General features: G+C 40.0%; 1 protein-coding gene across 1 annotated transcript in view; it reads left to right on the top strand.

Moving 5' to 3' along the window:
• Positions 1-13,166: 13,166 nt before the first annotated feature.
• TMEM108 (transmembrane protein 108) overlaps positions 13,167-14,197 on the top strand; it is a 287,613-nt gene continuing 286,582 nt past the window's right edge. Inside the window, exon 1 of the mRNA XM_090282999.1 lies at positions 13,167-13,241. The gene's annotated coding sequence lies outside the window, so the exon portion shown is untranslated. The remainder of the gene's footprint in view (positions 13,242-14,197) is intronic.

Genomic DNA, 14,197 nt, shown 5'->3' with positions numbered 1-14,197 from the left:
AAGAAGGGCTCTTGGAGCTTAGGAGAGAGAGACTGACAAGGAAAACATGCTGGGGGAGGGGAAAGGCATGAACGTGCTCCAGAGAAAGAGCCTCACTCATTGTAATATTTTTAGTTATTGGTCCTAAACTTGGACCACAGGCCATATTTTTTTCTTTAAAAAATTATTTTTAAATATCAGTTGACATATAACATTATATTAGTTTGAGGTACACAACATAGTGATTAGACATTTATATACAGTATAAAGTAAGCACCCTGATAAGTCCAGTTCCCACCTAGCACCATACATAGTTATTACAATATTATTGACTGTGTTCCCTGTGCTGTACTTCACATTCCTGTGACTATTTTTATAACTGGCAATTTATACTTCTTAATCCCTTTCGCCTCTTTCTACAGGTCATATTACAAGGTGAAGTGGACCACATGAAGGCTAAATGTCTGAGACTACTCATCTGACCTCATAGGTTAGAACTGCATTACAAGGCAAAACTCAAGGAGTATTTATCATATTCTTTTACCAAAGGCTGCATTAGGGGACATATGATAGGGAGCTAAATCGTCTGCCTTCTCTGAACCACAAAAAGCTAGTAATTTATGGTTTTATAATTCATCTACTGGACAACAGTGTGGTGATTACAGGGGCAGAGGGAGGTGGGTAAAGGCGAAGAAGGGTATAAGTGGGATAAATGGTAATGGAAAAAATATAATAAAATATATATTTTGATTATTTTTATTTTCCTACATCATTCTCAGGGATTATGAGTACCGCAAATTACACCCATTGAATGAAGTACTTCCTTACTAAACCTCCCTAAACTCAAGTTTCAAAGAATCCTCTGCATTCCAGGAGTTCAGAACTGGGTCATCAACTTATCTGTACTGCTGTGGTGTTATAAGATTTTATTGTCCCATTTATTAGCTTTCACCATTCTGCAAAGAAAAACAAATCTCCCACTTTCTTGTAATTGGTCTTATATTGACAAACTTCTGTCCGGTGGAATCAGCCACGCTGTCCTTCCTGGAACTTTTTCCAGGGCTATGGTAACTTTCTTGGATTTCAGTAACCAGAGGTACACAAAGTTTAATTGAAAAGAATACGTATATATAAATTATAAATATACATATATATATTTATATTTATACACTTCTTTCGAATGGTAGTCAACAATTAACTGGTCATCTGAGCTATAGTGCCACATTGAACTGACATCATTTTGTCATACATAACCAATCCAGAGAGCAATAGATTTTAAGAATTTATTGATTATCTTTTCTTATATATTTTTAAGTACATTTTATTGATTATGTTGTTACAGTAGTCCAAATTTCTTTTCTCTTTGGTCCCCTTTTCCCAGTACCCCCCCTTCCCTCTACTAAATCTCACCTCCCTTAGTTCATGTGCATGGGTCATATATATATAAGTTCTTTGGCTTCACCCTTTCCTATATTATTCTTAACTTTTACCTGTCTATTTTGTAGCAACCAATTATGCTTCTTAGTCCCTGCACCATTTCCCAATTTATCCCCCTTCCCCCTCCCAGCTGATAACCCTGCAAATGCACCCCACACCTATGATTCTGTTCCTGTTCTAGTTGTTTGCTTAGTTTTTTTTTTGTTTGTTTGTTTGTTTTTGTTTTTTCTTTTTTTCAGACTCAGTTGTTGATAGTTGTGAGTTTGTTGTCATTTTAGTGTTCATAGTTATGATCTTTTTTTAAAAAATAAGTCCCTTTAGCATTTCATATAATAATGGCTTGGTGATGATGAACTCTTTTAGCTTTACCTTGTCTGGGAAGCTCTTCATCAGCCCTTCCATTCTAAATGATACCTTTGCTGGATAAAGTAATCTTGGTTGTAGGTCCTTGCTTTTCATCACATTGAATACTGCTTGCCAGCCCCTTCTTGCCTGCAAAGTTTCTTTTGAGAAATCAGATGACAGTCTTATAGGCACCCCTTTGAAGGTAACTCTCTGCTTTTCTCTTGCTCCTTTTAAGATTGTCTCTTTATCTTGAATCTTTGGCATTTTAATTATGATGTGTCTTGGTGAGGTCCTCTTTGAATCTAGCTTGTTTGGAACTCTCTGTGCTTCCTGGACTTGTATGTCTCTTTCCTTTGTGAAATTTGGTAACTTTTCCTCCATTATTTTTTTACATAAGTTTTCAATTTCTTCCTCTTCCTCTTCTTCTGGCACCCCTATGATTTGGATGTTGGCACGTTTAAAGTTGTCCCAGAGGTTCCTAAGCCTCTCCTCATTTTTTTCAATTCTCATTTCCTCATTCTGTACTGGTTGACTGTTTTTTTCTTCCTTATGTTTGAAATCATTGATTTGAACCCCAGTTTCCTTCCCTTCACCATTGGTTTTGTGTGGATTTTCCTTCGTTTCACTTAGCATAGCCTTTACTTCTTCCCTTATGTGTTTGCTGTACTCAAGCATATCTGTCAAGCTTGTGAGCATCTTTATCACCAGTGTTTGAAATTCTGTATCTCTTAGGTTGGCTATCTCCTCATCTGTTAGGTTGGCTATCACCTTGTCGCTTAGTTCTCCCACTGGAACCTTGATCCATTCCCTCTTTTGGGCCATACTTCTCTGTCTCCTCATCTTGACAGTCTCCTATGTTTGTTTGCCTCTGTGTCTTAGGCAGAGCTGTTGCACTTGTTATGTTGTGAGGGGCGGAACCTTAGGTATTTGTCAGTGCAGGGCCACTCGTTTCACCATGTTGTAGCACTGTATGTGGAAGAGGGGTCTGAGAGGGAACAATACCGCTTTCTCAGCACTCACCCTTTTTCCAGGCACTTCTCCCACTTCCATATAGGACTGGCACCTCTCTAGCTGTTGCTCTGGTCATAGTTCCCAGAGTGGGTGGGTCTGTGGATGTTCTAGGACCGTGGGGGCCTTTTAAACAAGCAGACTCTGCTGAGAGATGGGCAGTTTCTTCCTCTGTCCCAACCCCCACTGGTTTGCACAGTCAGAAGCAATGAGGCTTGATTTTCCCTGGCACTGGGACTGTGAGCTGCTTGGTCTGGTGAGGAGCTGAGAACACTCCCCAGGTGTGCCTCCCAACTTTTTAAAACATGTCACTGTGCTTTCTGCTGGCCTGCCACTGATGCTGTTGCTGCCTCCACCACACTGCATCCTCTCCGACCTGGCTCCGCCCCTCCTACCTGTCTGGATGAGTATTTCTTCCTTATATCATTGTTGGACTTCTTTGCATCTTGATTTTCTAAAACTTCTGGTTATCTCTAGTTTTGTGAGGTAGTTGTATTCCTTCTTAGTTATGGAGGGAGACCCAATGTGTCTGTCTAGGCCTCCATCTTGGCTGGAAGTCCTCTTATATTGTTTTTTAGTTTGTCATTTAATGACAGCTCAATGATTCTAAAGTGTGGTCTTTGAGCATACTATCACCTAGGAGCTTGTTAAAAATGTACATGCTCAACCCTCACTCAGACCTACTGAATCAGACTCTGTGGGTAAGGCCCAACACTTTTGTTTTCACAAGCCCTTGAGATGATTCTGATGCATTCAAGTTTGAGACAGACTGACATAGCATTTGTAAATAAGTAAATGAGATATGATGATAGGAAAACTCATAAGAAAGAAACTGTCTTTTTTAAAAAGATTTTTAAAATTTATTTTTAGAGAGAAGGGAGAGAAAAGAGAAAGAGAGGGAGAGAACATCAATGTGAGAGAGAAATATTGATTGGTTGCCTCTCATACACAGTACGCACCATGGCCAGGGACCAAACCCTCTACCCAGGTACATGCCCTGACTGGAAATCAAACCGGTGACATTTCAGTTTGCAGCATGATGCCCAATCAACTGAGCTACATGGGTCAAGGCAAGGAAATGTCTACTTAGAATTAGAAAAACTAGACTGTCAAGGAATGGAATATTAATATTGCTTTTTTGCTTGGTAGAATTTTGGGCAGTGTGTATATATGTGAAGTATTATCTAGGTTTGATGATCTTACTAAAATTAGCAAGGGGAAAGGAAGAAATGTGAGAACGGAGAAAATAATTTAATCTGAGAGGAAGTTAAATATTTATACATGCACATATTAGCAGAGAGAACATGGCACCCAGAAAGGAAAAGCAACATAAAGGAATACTAATGATAGACCCTACTAATAGGTAGTGACAATTTTCCAGTTCAGAGTGGAATCAGCAGAGACACCCATAAAGGGAGGATTCGGAGAATGAGAGCTTCATTTACTTAACAAATGATTCTTGAGTACCAGGTTTTGTTCTAGGTGCTATTGTTCTTGTTTAATGAAGGACAAGGTGGAAATGGTCCCTGCCTTCACAGCATTTAGCCTATTGAGAGTAATGAATCCGTGAACAGCCCATTGTAATACAGTGCAACAGAAGCCATGTTAGAGGTTGTGCAAGGTAGCTGTGGGAGCTCAGAAGAGAGGTGCTGAACCCAGACTTGGGACATGGGTATGTCAGTAATGGCCATGATGATGTTTAGAGCAGAGACATTATGTAGGAGTAAACTGAAGGAAACTAATAAAGTACTCTCTGAAACTCATTTCTAATGGTCTCTCTGAAGCAGAAAGCATTAGTCTCAGTTTGGGGTTTTAATAGAAAATGTGTGCATGAGGACTTGTAACTGAGGAGAAAGATCTTGGACCATGGAAATCAAAATTTTGGGCAGTAGCATGGGACTGAGTCCAGAGCCCTCTTTGAAACCATTTCTAATCTTAGGAAGCACAGGCAATTTTAACACTGGGGAGAGAGTTCAAGCCAAGAGCAAATGAATCTCTCTCTCTTTTTTAAAATGTTTGAAAACAGAAGCATTGACTATTCTCCCTAATGGGGAATAATGGAGAATATGACTTTAGCTACTCAGAGGTCCTCTCAGGAGCAATTAAAGCTATAAGAGCACTTAAGCATAAATAGTTGTAAGACTATATGAGAGCCGTGATTTGCAAGAATTAGTAGGACAGAAATAAGAAAGAAAGAAAGAAAGAAAGAAAGAAAGAAAGAAAGAAAGAAAGAAAGAAAGAAAGAAAGAAAGAAAGAAAGAAAGGAAGGAAGGAAGGAAGGAAGGAAGGAAGGAAGGAAGGAAGGAAGGAAGGAAGGAAGGAAGGAAAGAAAGAAAGAAAGAAAGAAAGAAAGAAAGAAAGAAAGAAAGAAAGAAAGAAAGAAAGAAAGAAAGAAAAGAAGGGACAGTCCGCCTGGAATTTATTTTATTTCAATTTTTGGCTTTCAAAATTTTATTTATTTACTGAAAAATCAATTTCAAAGCAGATAATATTTATTGAATGCTTACTATGTGCCAAGGCTTTCAGTTTGTCTTAAACCTGTAACTTTAACTGTAATTGGCCAATACATTTAAAAGTGGTCATTAATGTCAAGAAAGATAAGAAACAATAAAAAGAATAAGGACACATGTAATTCTTATCAGGTCTAGTCAAATAACCATTTCATTAAGTTATTTTAAGTTAGACAAAGTCATGGAGCCTATAATTGAGGTTAAAAAATGTTGAATATTTAAACAAAGATAATCTTTGGGATTGTCTTTTTTTCAGGTCTCTTTTGAATCCCTTTACATAAACAGGTGATAGCTTCACATTTGTATATAAAGTCACCCATCTGAGTCTGCAGATTCTTCATCTCTCAGTCCTGATGGCTTTTCCACACTGATTTTGTTCATCCTTACAAAGTGTCCTGAGTATATGGTCACTGTTACAATCAAGTAATTAATTCTAACTAGTCCATCTTTGTGGCTATCATAGAAAAGAAAGAAAGTCTCTGTATTACTCTTTCAGTGTCTTAGTTTGTGGCAAATAATCCAGCCTCCAAAATATTCCCCTTTCTCTTCCTGAGCAAATTCTTTATCCCACCAAGATCAAAGGATTCTACTTCTTTGAGCAACTTTCTCCCTTTGACATGTTGAAAAATATCTCCTTTCATTGGTTTCAGAGACACTTGTAATACGCTCTTCAAAGTGTTTTTGTTGTAGTTGTTATTCTCCTCATATATAATTGATTGGGTTTCTTTAATTTTATCACATGAACTCCCTTATTAATTGGGGGGAATATGCCCTCTTTTTTCTCTGATAATTTATGATTCTAGCTGTTCTCTTGGTGTGTGTTTTTTATGGAAAGCCAACAACAATGAAAGGTATATAGGCTTTTCTTGTGGGTTATTGACTTTTTAAAGCCCTTCCTTTCAGTTGTCTCCTAAATGAGGTCTATAGTTATCAGGTTTCCCTTTTTAAACATCTAGCATGTATGGAATGGGTTTCTTGGTTTTCCCCTCTCCCATGAGGATGCAGAATTTAATTATGCTATTAATTTTTGCTTAGTGGCTCACCCACAGCAATTTCTTTGGTACATTTCTGAACCTGTTAGGATGAAGTTCTCTCTATTACCCTTCCTTGTAGGATTTAGAAAGCTGTTCTCAATTTATTAACATGCAGCCCACTGCCCCCACCCCCACCCCACATTTCTCATCTTGATTGAGCAGTTGGTTACTTGTGTTCTGATTAATTAAAGTCTTCTATTATTATTATCTGGATAAATATTTTTTAAATTATTTATTTATTTGTTTGTTTATTTAGTTATTTATTTTTAGAGAGAGGGGAAAGGAGAAAGAGAGGGAGAGAAACATCACTGTGTGGTTGCCTTTCACTCGTGCCCCCAACTGGGTACCTGACGTGCAACCTAGTCATGTGCCCTGACTGGGAATCGAACCAGTGACACTTGGTTCGCAGGCCGATGCTCAATCCACTGAGCCACAGCAGCCAGGAAATGGATAAATATTTTCAGCTTTCCCAATTCCATTTAACATTTTCTGTCTCATTATTTCACTTGGGTAATTTATATTAGGTTGGCCAAAAAGTCCAGTCAGTTTTTTCCATAAAATAAAAGACACATTTTTCATTTTCACCAATGTTTGTTTTTTTATTTTTAATAATATTTTATTTATTATGCTATTATAGTTGTCCCAACTTTTCCCCTTTTGCTTTCTTCCACCCAGCACCCCCCACTCTCTCAGGTAATTCCCACACCATGATTAATGTCCATGGGTTATGCATATAAGTTATTTGACTACTCCATACTGGATTTTACATCCCCATGGCTATTCTATAACTACATATTTGTACTTCTTAATCCCCTTGCCTCTTCACCAAGTCCCCCAATTGCCCCATCGCATCTGGCAACCATCAAAATACTCTCTGTATCCATGATTCTGTCTCTGTTCTTCTTGTTTACTTAGGTTGTCTTTTAGATTCAATTGTTGATAAATATGTATTTATTGCCATTTTATTGTTCATAGTTTTGATCTTATTTTTCTTAAGTAAGTCCCTTTAACGTTTCATATAATAATGGTTTGGTGATGATGAACTCCTTTAGTTTTTTCTTTGTCTGGGAATAACTTGATTGATTTGGATATTTTGAGTATGTTGGGTATATCCCACATGGTATAACATTGATTGTTTTCAATGTCTCAATTTGGTTGCCATCAACTTCAACTGGTCTCCCCAACTGTGGAGCGTCGTCCATCAAGAAATCTCCAGCACGAAACTTCACAAACCACTTTTGACACATTCGATCAGTCACAACACCTTCTCCATACACTGGACAAATCTTTTTTTTTTTTTCCCACTTTTATCTTTCTTGAAATAACAAAGCATAATGTGCTGAAAATGTTGCTTATTTTCTTCCATCTTTACTATTAAAATGGCCACACAAAAATTCACCAGTTTTGATAACTTTTTTAAAAAATGCATGCTGATATGACAGCTGTCACAATACAATCTAACAAAATTGTTTCAAATGAAGTTAAGAGACAACTAAGCACTACTAGAGCCATCTTATGGAAAAAAAACCAATGGACTTTTTGGCCAACCCAATAAATTTATATTTTTCTATATGGAGAAACTTTAACATGAACTGTTTTTACAATTGATAAGTGTATATGAGAAGCCATAACACAAATCTATCCTGTGAAGTTTATTCAACAAATACTTCTTTATGTACTGGTTCTAGACACTGGGGATAAGTATGGACCAGAGTCAAAATTCATGGGCATATATTCTAGTGAGGGATGGGGGGGTGGGGAGACAACAAGGAAATAATTTGTCATATGTTGATAGGAGCTAAGAAAAAAGAAATGTAGGATGGCAGTTTAGAGCAGACCTTCTTTATCATTCTACCAGAGAATTAAGCTCTAATACCCTAAGGTACTCTTTACATACAATGAATTAAGTTTTCTCCTCTGCAGCTAGACTGATACCAGCAGTGTACCATCCTTGGGAGATGGAGGGAAACTCATGGATATCATTTTCTGTAGTAGGGCTTAATACTCTCATGGACCTCTGGTTAAGAAAGTCTGGGTTAGAGAGGAACGGTGTGGGAGGGAATGCTACATTGGATCATTTGACCTGGGAAGTTCTCTTTGACAATAAGTTCTCTGAGCACAGACCTTAATTCAGCGAGGGAGGGAAGGCCCTGCAGATGCAAGGTGGGGCAGGGTATGTCAGCCAGAGACAAGAGTGGGCTTAGTATTTTTGAGGAACAGTTAAGGTCAGTGTATCTGAAGATGAGCTGAGTTACCGAGGGACAGAGAGCTGGGGAGAACATCAGAGAAGTGGCTGGTGAGGGGTGGAGATGGTGTGGTGAGACATTTCTTTGTGCTTTCTTATAGTGGTGTGTGCACCCAATTGTAACATGACACTTTTGATTTTGAATTGTGATGGCTTACTTAGAATGAGCTAACAGACAGGACTCATACTGTGTTTTATTGAATGAATGAGAGCTCATTCCTCACCTTATTACTGTTTCTAGCTATTTGTGGTGTCTTCTAAAAGTTACCAGTGCCAGAGTGGCACCACATGAAATCTCCAGCTCAGTTATCTTTTTCTTATATCAGTTTAGAACTTCCAAACATTTTATTCAGTAAGAATTTTGCTCATTCACATTTATATTTTCTATTATATGTATACAATATAGTGTTTCCTTCCATAAACTATTCTCTCTCCTTTGTGGCTAAGCTTGCTAAGTGTGATATCGTCCATCTAAAAAAATCAGATTGTTGGAAGGGGTACATGGAAGCCTTGATTCTATTAATAGTGTTTTATTTCTTAAGTCAGGGAGGTATAGAGGGGCATATTATATTATTATATACACATGTTTAAAGTCTGGTATATATTATAAAATAAAATAAAATCTTTATATTCTTTACAGACAATATAAGGAATAAAAACATCTACAATGTCCAATGTAAATCTCTACAGAGTTACACTAAATGGAAAAGAAGGTGCCAGTTATTAAAACAGAGATACACAGATTTAAAATGTTGATCCTGACTGGATTTATATCACAGATGATGACTAGAACCTTGGATAATCTGTGGGTCTTCAATTGAATGAAATCAATTAAGCTTAGGGAAGCTATTTATTGCTAGAGAGATAAAAACATAATTAGCAATTATAAAGCAGTCTGTGGGGGTTCTGATTCTAATGGACCAATGGGTAAATTTCTGGAGACTCAGCAGTTTATATCTTAGCTCTCTTTTCAAATATATGTAATCTTGTTAAGCAAATTTCTAGGGGGGTAATGGGGGGGACCTACTTAAGCTACCTCATGATTTTTATTGGATACTAACATATCCATTTCCTGAGATAGGATAGCCAAGTTATACATGTGAGGCAAGCAGGCTGAGAAAGAGAAAATGAATGACAGCCTGGGTGTTCTTTTTCAAATTCCTCAAGCAATAATCTCTTTGTTTCCTGTTGCCTCTTTCTGTAATGATGACACTCCCAAAGAGAAATAAATATACTTTTTTTCTAGTTAAAAATGTAAATCACTCATGCTAGTTAAATATCATTGAACACTGTCCTTATTTTACCCAGTAGATAAAGCTACAAGTTTACAAGGTGAGAAAAATTTCTCCCCCATTTAAATGCTGTGAAATATATTTTTAAAGTGTTAGAGCATGAGGAAAGCTGGTTTTCAGGCTCACACATCAGGCTTCCATATTTCTGATGTGGCAAATAGTCACTTTTGAGCAAGAGGGCTATTGTTGGCAGAGTGTTTTGAGGGGACTTCACTAATTCAGTTAAGGACTAGGTCATATCCCACTATAGCAAATATCACTCCACAGAAAAATTCTGAGTGACAGTTGCTTTCCGAGATCCAGACACTAATCACTTTCTCTCACAAAATAACAGAATTTGGTAAAATCCCCCAAAAGAGAATCGAGACTTTCTTCAAATTCTTTAAAATAGATTCACCTCCTTTATTTAGCTAGCATGGCAAACTAAACCAATAGCACAGCTATTTTACTTGAGATTTTGCCTTTAGTTCCTTGGTGTTCTGTATCACAAGCTATATGTTGGACTAAAATTTAACCAGTATTGGCTTGGAAATTTTCACAGGAGAGAGGCTAGAGGAAGTTGTGAGGGCCAAGGGGAAGGGGAGGGCAGCTGGGAATCTTCATTTTAACAAGTACTCTGGGTGATTCTGTTACACACTTTAAGAAATAGAGAATAACTCTGCAATGCACAAATAGAAATTGGCTTTTAGTTAAGAAGGGCATAAAACAAGTGAAGATATAACCAGAGAGTTGATCAGTTTGATACGGTTAACAAAAGGTAATAGGTTCTTTTTGAAATATTCACTTAATCAACTGGAATTAAACCTAGTCATGGACCTGGCTTTTCATTTTTTTAGTTTGTTCCACTGAATAGTCTTTGGAGTATTTATTACCCATGCATTCTTTTTGGCCTTTAAAAAATCTATTCTCAATAATTATGTGGACACTTTCCTCTGCTTTCAGAGCCTTTATGTCATTAGTGATTTGGGTCACATAGTTGATTTTCCCTTCTTAAGGAATGAGTCCATTGATCTAGCAGCTTATGCAGGAGTTGTCAAGCATAGCTGTCTACAAGTCACCTGTGCAACGTTTTAAACCTATAGTTGTCCAAGCTCTACTCGTTGCCCCAATCAGAATCTCCAGGCACAGGGCCCCCAAATCTCTTTCCTTAAAAGCTTCCCTGTGCAGTCAGCCTGGAGAACCACTGGTTTAGTGACAACAAAAGAAACTTTCTTTGAGACTTTCAAACATTTGTTCTTATTTTTATTGAATTTATTGGGATGACACTGCTTAACAAAATTATATAGGTTTCAGATGCACAATTCTACACCACATCATCTGTACACTGTATTGTGTGTTCCCTACCCCAAGTCAAGTCTTCATCCATCAAACATATTTTTCTTTTCTTTTTTAAATTCTCACCTGAGGATATGTTTATTGATTTTAGAGAGAGAGGAAGGAGAAGGGGAGAGAGAGAGAGAAACATTGATCAACACTGATTGCCTCCTGAACATGCCCCAACTGGTGATCAAACCACAGCCTAATTATGTGCCATGACCGGGATTCAAAATGTGAAACCTTTTGGTGTATGGGGCCATACTCCTTAATTGAGCCACCCAGCCAGGGCTATATTTTTCTTGATTAGACATTTCTTTACTCTTGTTATATAGCCAGAACCATTGTGGTACCCCATTCAGTGTGTCCTGAAACTCTGAATTTTGTGCTATCCACCTCTGATAGAAATGTGATGAACTATGTCTATGATTGCTAAGTGGGCTTCACTTCTGGGGCTGGTAAGACAGAGAGGCCCAAGATACACTGAAAGGGTAAAGTTTTCTTTAAGTGGCAGTGTGATTACAGTAAGAGAAAACTGCTAGAAGCAGTGTCATATCACCTGGTCTGGAGAGCTGGGAGAAGAAGGTTTTAGAAAATTTAGCACTTAGACTGTTGAATCACTTAGGAACACTATTAGGGGTAATAAGAGCTTGACTATGCTGAACAACAAAGTTTCTAGGTGGCCGGTCTGAAAATACTTAGTTGAGGTCAAGTTTGAGAGATGGCAGAGGCACTGGGCTTCCTAACTTCCAGACTCTGAAATTACTAACTGGAGTATATCAGGACAATTTTTAAAGATCCCTACAATAGGTTATTTTACAACTTCTCTGGCTTGTTCCAGAATTTCCAAGATGCTGAGACCATTAGCTTTTTGCATATGTTTCCCAGATGCTTTGTCCTGAGTTTGCCTGTGTAATTCTACAACAGATTGTTAGTTTCCAGAAACTACTTACGTTGCTTCTCTCTGGCCAAGAGTATAGCACAATGGCACTCAGATAGATGCACGTGCTTCATGCTTTAGGATGATCTAATGTTCTCTAGAAGGAATATGTAGTCCCCACTTCTCATTTCTACACTCGAACAGGTTTCTGCCCCAGAGAGTAAGGGTGGGTGATGTGAAAATTAAAACTACTTGCCCTCAACTGTGCCCAAACAATGAGCCATCACCAGGGCACCCCAAGTTTAGCCAGTCACTGGGATGCATTCCATCAGTGAAGGAAGGAAAAGAAGAGGGTGTAGCAGGGGCTACAGCTGTCATTTTCTGACAGATGCCCTTAAAATCTTGCTGCACAAAGGGTGGTCCTCAGACCAGGAGCATCATTACCACCACCTGGAGCTGTCAGAAAGCAATAATCGCTGGTCCCCATCCCAGACTTACTGGATCAGAGTCCTCCTTTTAACAAGACACCCAGGTAATACCTATATAGAATCTAAGATATCACCTGATCTAATAACTGATCAATGGAGCCCCACTGAGCCCCAGGAAAACAGAGACCCAGACCTTTGCGCACACCTCGCACCCGCTTCACTGGCTAGCAACTGAACCCCCAGGGAAATCGGAGAGGGTGCTGCCGAGGGCAATTTGGTGATTGGCTGTACCCACCACGTGACCGGTGCTGGGCCTCCCGCGCTACTGGATTGGCTATTGCAGACGCTGACGGACAGGGCTTGGTCTGAGGGGCGCGCGCGGGGGCGTGAAGGCGCGAGAACGCGAGTGCGCGTGCGCGTGCGGCGGGGCTTTCTCCCAAGCCGTCGGAGGGAGCTGGAGCGCTTCTCCCGAGGTAAACGCTGCCGCGGGGCTACCCACAGCCTTTCCACGCCCGGGTGTTGGCAGAGGGGTGGGTACGGCCGGGCTTACTGGGGGCGATCTGGGGTCCACCCGCCCGGGGAGCCCCGCTTCGATAAGGATGCAGACCCGGGCTCAGCCACCCTCTCGGTGCCTCGGTTTCCCCTTTCCTAGCCTGTAATGCACCTCCCCATCCTTTTCACCGTAGTGGCGGGTCCGCCTGTGGGAAGTTGCCCACCTGACAGTCTCTCCTCCGCCTTTGTTTCCCGCTGGCATCGGCCCCCTCCCCAGGTAAAGGGTGAGGGTAATGGGGCGGGGGCGCCATGGGCGCCAGACCTGAGCTGGGGCCCGGGAGAAGACGGCATTAATGCAGTGGGAACTGTCACATGTGAGAGCGAAGGAAAAAAAATGTAGTGTCACTTTGGCCAAGCTGCGGGACTCAACTACTCCGGCGGCGGCCAGCGAAGCCCGATTCCTAACGCAGCTGTGCCGGCGAGCTGGCGGGCAGGACCAGGGTTCCGAGTCCAGCTGCTGCCGTGTATAAGGCTTCTCTGTGCCCGCACGCGAGCTCTCACCCCGGAGTTCCACCGAAATCGAACGTTTTAAGCCTGCTGAAGAAATCCAGAGATTCGTTAAGAGACGGATTTTTTTTTTTAAGCAGTTGGGTATTGGTAGAACGGATCTAAATGAAAGAGGTTACAAAAAGGAATTACAGATGCAATGAAACTGATGACTGGTAAATTGTGTGGAGGGAAATGCCTGCAGTGAACTGCAGACCAGACCACATGGAGATTCTTCTTCAAAAAGACAGGGGCTTAGAGCGGGGGTCGGGGGGGGCGGTCGGGGGTGAGGGGTGGTGAGAATCTCTGTACACTGAGGTTTTTCTGGGGAGTAATTACTTTCATCGTGTTAATGGGCCGAAAGGAGAAGGGAAGGAAGGGTCTAAATTACACCTGTTCAGACCTCCTTAATTCTTTGAGAAGTGCATGTTTAAAGAAGACCGTTTGGGTGCCACAAGCTGTGTGTGTGTTGGGGGGTGGGGATGTCTTTTTTAAGTCATACTTTAAAAAGGGCGGGTGTGTGTGGAAGTCATCTCCTGCCTCGTTTTCTGTGCATCTTATAATGAAATATCAAAAGTTCATTCCGTTTTCCGCTGGTTAACTAATGAATTAATTTATCTGATTCATCTAGTAGTCTACTCAGTAAGAAATGGTTCAACTGTCATTAGGGAGATTTTACCGTGTTCT

This window comes from Furipterus horrens, unplaced genomic scaffold (assembly GCF_987537825.1).
Source record: "Furipterus horrens unplaced genomic scaffold, mFurHor1.1.pri manual_scaffold_7, whole genome shotgun sequence".
NCBI lineage: Eukaryota > Metazoa > Chordata > Mammalia > Chiroptera > Furipteridae > Furipterus > Furipterus horrens.
The sequence above is the reverse complement of the archived record's forward strand: the minus strand, read 5'-3'. Positions and strand labels throughout refer to the sequence as shown.